This window comes from Octodon degus, unplaced genomic scaffold, assembly GCF_000260255.1.
Source record: "Octodon degus isolate 3935 unplaced genomic scaffold, OctDeg1.0 scaffold00138, whole genome shotgun sequence".
NCBI lineage: Eukaryota > Metazoa > Chordata > Mammalia > Rodentia > Octodontidae > Octodon > Octodon degus.
In genome coordinates this window covers 4622499-4631978 of record NW_004524714.1, presented here as the reverse complement: position 1 = coordinate 4631978, position 9480 = coordinate 4622499, and positions in this window count along the sequence as shown.

Here is a 9480-nt window from a genome sequence, read left to right as displayed (position 1 = left end):
AAATAAAACCAAAAAGGGCCAGGGGTGCAGCTCTGTGCAAAGTTCCTTTGTTTGACTTCTGCAAAAGAAAGGAGTTGGGAGGGAAAGAGGAGAAAATTAGGATGGGAAAGGCCGTGAAGACAGGAGGAGGAGACGGCCATGTCCATGAACTTTGGAAAAACAGTGTCTAACTTTTAAGGATCTACTGCACGGGCCCTACTTACACTGAAGCCACTTTGTTTATCTACACTCAAGTTTAACTGGGCACCCTGCACGTTCATTTACTAGATTGGGTCGCCTAGCCCGAGGACCACGATGGTGGCCATGGCGGCACTTGTGCCCACCTGCAGAGGTTCAAGGACACCCAGGCCAGCCGGGGAGAGGTGAGAGCCGGGGCTGCTTCCCGGCCCGAGCTCCTCTCCCCAAACGGCTCCAGTCTCCTGCACAAACATATTTATTGGGTTTGATGGCAAACAGATTATGCTTGTCCTGGGAAGGGTGGCTCGAAAGAGAAAACCTTGAAGTGCGGGAAACAATGATGAGGGGAGTTAAATTAAAGTGCATAAAACCCTCCAGGGAGATAACGTCAGGGTGAGTTACAGGCCTGATAAGGGACGGAGGGCTCGCACAGGGGCCTCCAAAAGGTCGCCTGGCAGTGTGCAGAGAAGCAGGCACCATAAATATGGGGCAAGATGCCCAGTTGGGGTCGCTGGGGTGAAAATATTGGGGTCATTCCAAAAACAATTATCCTGCTTGGTTTGCTCTTCAGGTCTTGTAAATCTTTCACCTTTTATAAAAGATTTCCAGAGAAAGAAGCACTTTGGAAGCTTCAACTGATTTTGTGGCTGCTTCTTGGTGATTCTGCTAAAAGAAAGCAAAAAGACAAAAGAGAAAAAGACAAAGGGGAAATTCCCAGCATGCTCAGGGACACAAGGGGGTTGGGGCTTCCTCTGGGAGAATTTGGCCTGTTCTGGGGTTGGACTCATGCCCTTTGGAATTTGTTCTGGTTCAAGTCCAGCTGTAGTGGGGCTCTTAGGATCCAGTGGGCACTGCTTTGAGGGCCAATGTGCAGCCACAGAGCCACCATCTTGACTGTCGAGGTAGCCATCTTGGCTTCTGTGGTGGTCATTTCGACTGACAGCACACTCTCCTTGACTGATGTCGCAGTCATCCTGGCTGACATAAGTCCAGCGTGTGTGGCCATGCGGAGCCCCTGTGGGTAGAAGATGCTCCAGGCGGCGCTCGGCCTGGTGCCACTGCTCTGGTTACACCTCGTTTTCCTCAGGCCTCTCCAAGGACACCCTGGCCCAGCCCTGTGCCTCTATGTTCTAGTCTGAACCAGTAGAAATTGGTTAAATAGAAATAAACCAAAAGGTAATAATTTTTTTTTCACAAATGTTTATTGAATACCTGCTACAGGCTTTACCTCAGAAATCTCTCTTCCATCACTGATTTCTGACAAGATCGGGCAAGTTCAGGGTGGTATCGCCATAGACCCCATCACTGATTTCTCATGGCTCTGTAGAGCAGAGATTATGAACCCATTTCACAGACGAGGAAACTGCAGTTCAGGGAAAGGACACGACTGGCCCAGTGTCACGCAGATAGAGGAAGAAGCTGAGCCGGAATTGCAACCTCGATCTGCCCAGCTCCAGAAGTCTGTGCTTCCTAATGCCCCTACTTTCCAGAGGAGAGCGAGGAAGTGTGCTGAGCATGGTCCCAGGGCCAGAGGAAGCCAGAGGTGAAATTTCTGCCCCGCTTCCTGTCCCTGTGTGGCCTCGGGTGAGCTCTCTGAATCTTTTTCTTCCCAAGTGTGTGATGGGCACAGTGGTCGCCTTGCCCAGGGTGCGTCGAGCGCTGTCCAGGAGCTCAGGCCGGGATGTCACAAGCACTGGGGAGGCCGGCCTGGCGTTCACAGTGCACAGGACGGGGACCATCCGTGCCATCTGTTGGCATCTGTCAATGCCCCCAGGCTCTAGCCGTTGTGATGGAGTGCTCACGTGCTAACCTGGCACACACTCAGAGCCAAGTCAGACCCAGGAGTGGGAGGGAGAAGGTGGAGAGGGCCCCACGGGCTGGCTCGTCAGTCCAGACCACCAATCGTGCATGCATTCAACCAATGTTCTTTGTCCCGGGCCTGCTCTGCGTGAGTGCAAATGGAACAGAGTTCAAGTCCCAGCCAGGGAGGCAGGCAGGCCGAGGTGGCAGCCAGATATGGCCTGAAGCTCAGGGAGGCAACACCCCCGGCCACACATGGGATGGGGGGCACTTTGGCTCCCGGAGGGATCCCACTCTTGCCAGTACCTGCTGCCACCTCCATACATGCATTCGCCACCCTGAGTTCAGAGGTGCGTACAGGTGCTTTGGTCCCTGGGAAATACTGTCACCCCCTTCTTGGAGCACAGTGCACAGCTCTGAGAGGTTCTGAAGCTGCCAGGAAAGAAACTTGCATGGCACCATCTGCCCCAGTGCCCCCTGGACCTCCATGGCCCCAGAGCCTCCTGAGAACCCAGACATCGCCCAATGTTCACCTTGTGCATTCACAAATAATTGTTTAGAGCACAGCATGGTGGCACGTGCCTGTAATCACAGCACTTGAGAGGCTGAGGCAGGAGGGTCTTTGTCTGTTCGAGCCCAGCCTGGAATCCATAGAGAGAGTCTGTCTTAAAAAGCCAAACCAAACAAAAATTTGTTGAGCATGTGCATGGTGTCAGGCACTGAGATGGCAAAGCTGACGTGGGCCAGGCCTGCAGGGAGGGGATAATCTGCAGGTCACCCTGATAGCCCCAGCAGGAAGGTGGGTGTAGGAGGCCAGGCAGTTCCCTGCCTTGCTGTCCTGCCCACCTGCAGCCCCAGCAACTGCCTCGAGCTGTCATTGGGAGTCAGGGTTGTAGGCAGAGCCGTGACAGAGGCCTGCGGGTGGCCTGTGGGCGGCCTGTGGGAGGCAGTGGTCTCTGATCATCCTTACTTCCAGAGTGGCAAGGGGATGGGGGACAGGCACCCCTGCACCGAGGGGCTGTGCCTTCACCCTCACTGGCCTCCCAGGCTTCCACGCTGATTCAGGCTGGAGCTGCTGCAGCCCGCAGGCCCAGGAGGCCCAGGAGCAGGAATGCTGTGCTGCAAGGCTGGGAACAGCAGCAGTGACGGCGGGGTGCATGAAGCTGGCGGCGGGGGTGGGGGGTGGGGGGGTGCTGGTCCAGATCTGGCTCCAGCCTGGGCCGCTGTGCACCTCGAGAGACCACGGCAGGACTTGAGCCTTGGTGTCCGCATCTGTGTGAAGGACGAAGCCTGGGCAGCCAGGGCCCAGGAGAGGCTGCGGGCTCTTGCTCCACAGAAGAACTGGGGCTCTGGCAAACATGCTTTGACCTGAAGGGGCCCCAACTGGACACTCCCGAGGGCCCCTCACAAGCGTGACTTTGCAAATCAGATGTGACAGGCGGTGCTTGCCAAGATGGTGGCCAGCTGCTGGGCTGCAAGGAAGGCTGTGAGCCTGAGGGCAGGCAGCCAGCGCAGGTGCATGGGGCGGCCGGGAGAGGGACACGCACACCCCCCCATGTGCACGCAAACTCACGTGCTTGCATGCGTACAGGCATGCACACACATTCACACACATACATGCATGCACACATGTGGACACACATGCAAACTCACATGCACACCCAGAACACATGCACAGCCAACTCATATGCATGGACCAGAGACACTGCATGTGCATGCAACACCTCACATACATGCATGCACACCTTAACACAGATATACACATGTGCACACACATTCACATTCACATATGCATACATACAACATAACCTTACACATGTGTGCACAGGCTTGGACATGTGTACACACATAAGCTCATGCACAGACATGCGCGTGTATACAACCCAGCCTCATGTGCAGACACGGACACACTAGCACACATCGCCACACGCAGACACTTGCACACAGAGACTCACACATGCGCACTTGCACATGCACACACACTGAGGCCTTCCTGTCCCTCTTCCTGCATGGAGAAGGTGGCCTGGAAAGCGGGGGAGGCGTTCTCAAGCTTGGAGTCCCCTGTGGGGTTCCCTGTGCCCTCCCTTGCTGGGCAAACTCCTTCCTCCTCTAGGTATTGTCACCTCCTCTAGGGATGATGCTGGCAGCCCCACTTTGTGGGTTGTATCGGTCTGGAGACTGCTGTCCACCCCTCGAGGTAGGGGCCTTCCCTTGGGGACTTGCCCTGTGCAGGCTCAGGATTGGCCCGAGGCAGTCATGTGACCCTGCCAGGCCAACCATCTGGGAGTAGTCTCTTTCTCCCTGGCCTGGAGCAGTCAGGGCCAGGGCCACAGGGAGGACAGGCTGTTGAGGGAGGGACAGACCCTGGGCCCGAGGACGGCCGTGGGGAAGCAAGGCAGCATGAAGCCCTGTCTGGGCTCACAGGCACACTGAAAGCTGGGATCTGCCAGGAATGGGCCTGTCACAGCCCGGGACACCAGTGTCCTGCTGAGGGCCCCCCCTCCAGCCGCTTTCCCATAGGAGAGGTCACCGCCCTGGAGTTATGGCTGGAGCCTATCTCTGTAGTGACTGGGCGACTTGTTGGGCGGCTGTGTGTGTGACCTCCGCCCCGGTGCCCCGTGTGGGGAGTTCCACTGTGGCTTCTTGCCGGGAACCCGTCCAGGCAGTCATGGAGCAGTGTCCCCTGAGGATGGTCCTCTGTGCTGACCAGCATGGGGAGAAGCCGTGGCACCTGCTTGCTCAGCCCTGGTCAGTGAGCACTGGAAAGTGAGCCGAAGCCTGGAGACCAGGAGGACAGGCGGAGGGGTCATTTCTGTCCCTCAGGGCCCTTGGGCATGGCACAGGGCAGAGGTCAGTGGATGCTTGTTGAATGAAAGCTGAGTGGTTACAGCCCTTCCTTGGTTGGGCACCGCCTCCCTTGGGATGCTGCTGAGTGCCTGATCTGCAGAGCTTGAGTGAGCAAAGGTCCCCACCTGCCCTTGGGCCCCTCCTTCTCCCATGATGCAGCAGTTCCCAGCTCTCTGTCACCCAGCTCACCTCTGCCGATAATGATCAATGTCTTTTTTTAAAGATCCAGTTTCTCTGTGCAGTTTGGGTTGGCACCAAACTCCCAGTAGTCCTTCCTCAGCCTCCCTAGAGCTGGGATTACAGGTGTGCGCCACCACGCCTGGCCCATTCCGTGTCTTCTTGGACTAGCGCACAAGCTGTCCTTCTCACAGGATTCTGTGCCTCCACATTGTACATCTCTTATTCCAGCTGATGGCTGGACGGGTCTGGACAGGTCCTCTTCACCCGGCCTTGTATTGGTCATTTAGGACCAGCTCCCCATGTGCTGCGTCCCTGACCGTGTCCTCCTCCCCAGTCAGGAGATTTGGGGCTGTATCTCACAGAGGAGCTCTGTTATAGTCAGGATTTGCAAGGGAAAGAATAGAGGACACATAATTTATAGGATTATTTTGTAGTAATCACCCAAAGAGTCAAGTACAAAAGAGTACAGGAAATCTGTCCACACACTAAAGACCACAGAATCCAGCTGCGGCCCTGGATCCCATGCAGTGTCCCAATGTCCCACACAAGTCCAGCTGGAGGCCTAGAGCCCATGGCAATATCCTGCGTGAGTCCAACCGCTTGTCCATCCACCCTAGACTCTCAGAGAGATGGTGGGATCCCCATCTGTCCGAGGCCAAGATTCACTCAGAGCCAGCGTGTCAGGCTGGTGGACTGAGTGTGCCTGAGTCCAGGACACGAGGACGCCCCTGGCCTGCTTCCTGTGGGACATTTTGGGTCTTTCCTTGGCTGCCTGCGGCCTGGCCCAGGAGGGTGCTGTGTGCGAGCAACAACTACCCAGAAGCTGCATCTCCTGGAGCCATCTGCCAGCGCTCCTTGGTCCCCAGTGCTGGTGTCCAGGGTTACAGCGGGGCTGAGGCCTGCTGGGTGCAGGCGCTGGCTCAGGCCTGGCTGAGGCTTCTCTATCCCTACGCACAGCCGGGCAAACTCCAGCTGGGTGTCCAGAGCCTGGCCACAAAGCTACCAGCCTTACTCAGGCCCTAGAGCTGAGGGTCTCCAGGCAGCCTTGTCCTGTGCGCTGGTGGGACACTCCCAGCCTCTTGCTGCTGGCTGTCACACGTGCCACACACTTAGCAAGGCCATGTAGCAGTTAGGGTGGGTGTCCACTGGATCCCAGTCAGGATCTCCTGGAGGACCGCGAGAGCACACTGCTGCCTGTGCCTGGCTGGGTGTGGAGCCATGATCGGGGGTCTGGCCAGGCCGCTGGTCCCGCCTCCGGGCCACAGCTTTCCTGCTCCACTTCAGGCTGCCGCTGTGAGCTAAGCAGCTCCGCTCAGCCAGGCCCTTTGGCCGTGAGGGTCCCATCTTGGAGCTGGTTGGCCGTGGACTGAGTCTCCCTACACATGAGCTAGATGACGTTGCTCCTTCTTTAGACATGGCATCAGGAGTTGTGTCCCGCGCATGGGGGGAGGGGACGGTTGCCGCCAGGCAGGCTCGCTCAAGGCTGCCCTTTGTGGAGATGACTTCCCCTTTCCAGTGCACTCCCCACTGGATCTTTGTGTGAACTCTGGCCCCATTTTTTTTTTTTTAAATAATTATTTTATTTATTTATTTATTTATTTATTTATTGTGTGTGGCCAGCTCAGCCCACCAGGGGGCGGGCGGGCTGGCATGTGGTGCTGGGGGATTGAACGAGGTCCCTGTGCTTTGCTTGGCTTAGCTTGTTCTAAGTAGGTGCTTTAGACCACTGAGCCATCTCACCAGCCCCGCTCTGGCCCCATTTTGAGGCAAGATGATGAACATGACAAGGCCACCTTGAGTACAAGTGGCAGGGTGCAGGTCTGGACCCTGCCAGATCACCCCTTTCGTCCCTGCGCAGCTGGGGATAATTCTTTGGGTCCCCAGGGAAGCCACCAATCACAGTCATTTCCTTGCAAGGAACTGAGGGTTTGCCCCTGCCCAGGGCGCCAGGGTCTGCCCAGAAGAGCAACCCCCAAGTGGAGGTGGGCACAGGGAGTTGGGGTGGCCTTGCTTCTAGAAGCTTCTCTTCCAACTGACATCCTCCCCCAGCCATTTTCTCCAGCGTGCATAAACCCTTAAAATACTCCTGAAGAATGCTAAAAAATTTAATGTATGTTAAAAGGATATTAAATTCTAAACTAAAATTTACATGGAAATATGACATTAAAATATTTTTAGCTTTCAGGAAGCTGGGGGCTAGCATGCAGTAATACAGACAAATTTTATCATTTTAAAAAGAATTAGCCTCACAGTATTTCCTTGGTATTCGCAGAGTGAGAACGCTAGGGTGGGAGTGCTGCTCAGGGCTAGCAGCTGAGGCAGGCGGGGTGAGGCCATCCGGCCAGGGAGGGGCTGGGAGGGACAAGGCCTGGCCGGTGTGTGGAACTGGGCCACAGGGGTGTGGCCAACCCTCTGCTGTGCTCTGGGCCTGTGTACTCTCTCCTCACTTGCGCTGGTGAGCAGACGGCTCAGAGAGCTTGAGTCATGAGTCTGAGGTCACACAGCACGGGGAGGTGGCTTCCATCCCTTCTCAGAGCTGGGGCTCTGTCAGCCTTGGACTGGGTGGCAGGGCCCTGGCTGTCACGAGAGCACAGGGGGGCAGCAGGCAGGTGACTTGGGGATTTGGAGTCTCGGGCCTTGGGCACAGGCCTTACATGCCAGGAAAGCAAAGATTTGGGCTCTGTTGGTGCCCACGGCGGCTCGGGCCCTCTGGATGGCAGCTCAGGAGTCTCTGCACCTCCAGAAGCCTGTGAATGGGGAGTGGCCCGGGGCAGGACCTTGGGACCTTGGGCGCCTGGGCCGGACGCCCCCAGCCCGCCTCTGCTCAGCCCTCGCTGGGGAGAGGGAGCCTCCTCCTGGTAGCACTGACCCTGAGGCCGAGAGCCGGCCGCACCAGGGCGACGATCGCAGCTATGGAGGACTGACCCGGCGCCCCAGCATCCGGGGGGGCCCTCTCGCCTCCGCCTCCGCCCAGGGAAACTGAGGCCCGGGTGAAGGCGGCTCGACACAGGCAGGCCAGGTCGGCCCGCGAGTTCAGAGCACCTCGGCCCGCTCGGCTGCGGGGTCCCGGGCCTCTGCGGGCGCAGCGGGGCGGGCGGGCACCTCCGGGAGGTCACTCGCCGCCGGCACGTAGAAGTCTGCTGGGACTTGTCAGCAAAAGGAATAAATGGGCGCGTTATTTCTTCATTCCGGACCTCAGCATCTGTTGTCTAATCAGGCAGGAGGGCAGGGCGGTCGGCGTCTTCCTCTGTCAGAGGAGTTTACGTGGTTAATGCACAGGCCGTGGCGATTTGAAATATAATCCCATTACACTGACGAGATTACCGGCCTCGGGGACCCCACAAATCACTCTCCGGCCGTCGGTGGCGCACGCGCCCCTGCTGGGAGTTGGCACGTAAGGGGAGGTGTGCGGAGAAGGGAACGTGACAGTGACAGCCGGAACCCCCGCGTCCCCGGGCCTCCCCAGCTGGCGAGGTGTAGGGCAGCCGGGCTGGGAAGTGGGGGGCAGGCGGGGATCCCAGGAGGCTCCACCCCCGCGCTGCAGGGCCTGGCTCTGTGACTTTGCTTCTCCTCGCCTCGAGGTTTCCTCATCTGTAAAATGGGGTCAGGTGGAAACGTGAGGGGAATGAATGAGAGGGCTAATGAAATAGTAACTAAGGTGAGGGGACGGCGTGGCAAGAGGCTAGCGCAGGCAGGCACCGGTGAAAGGATAGAAGGCACTAATGTGGGTCGTGCACAACACGGTTGTGGTGTTAGGAAGATAGGTGTTTTTTTTTTGTTTTGTACTGGAGATTGAATCCAGGGCTTCTGCACTGAGCTATACTCCCAGCACTTTTTAGTTTTTATTTTTTTTGGGACAGGGTCTTGAGACTCAGTTGTCCAAGCTGACCTGGAACTTGCAATCCTGCCTAGGTGGGATTCCTGGTGTGCACCATGCACGCTGGCAAGGGTGGATTATTTATTTATTATTTTTATGTCTTTAGTACAGAGTCTACAGGGTCTCACTACACAGATTGGACTCGCAGTGATCCTCCTGTTTTCAGCCTCCCAAGCGCTGGGATTACAGGTGCGTGCCATCATGCCCAGTCTCAGTCACAGTCTCAGCATGCCCTAGGGGGCAGGGCTGGCACTGCATGCTGGGGATCGGACCCCAGTCGCTGTGCCTGCCTAAGCAGGCTAGGCTTTAGTCCACTGAGCTATATCTGGTTGGCCCAGGATGGATGTTTTAAATTTGAATAGTTATGGATTTATTTTAATGAGCACCAGAAAACAGATAAGCCCCTTGCCAAGTCCATGACATCCCTTGTTTCACATGGGGCTTCAGGTGGAGAACCAGCCTGAGGTAACTGAAGGAGCTCAGTGGATGCCTGACAAGGTCCTACGTCAGGGTGGCCTATGAATGGTGCCATTTGGGAAGCATGGTGTCATCTCACGATGGCAGATGCTATGACAGTTTCCCAAACACTGTGATTTCCT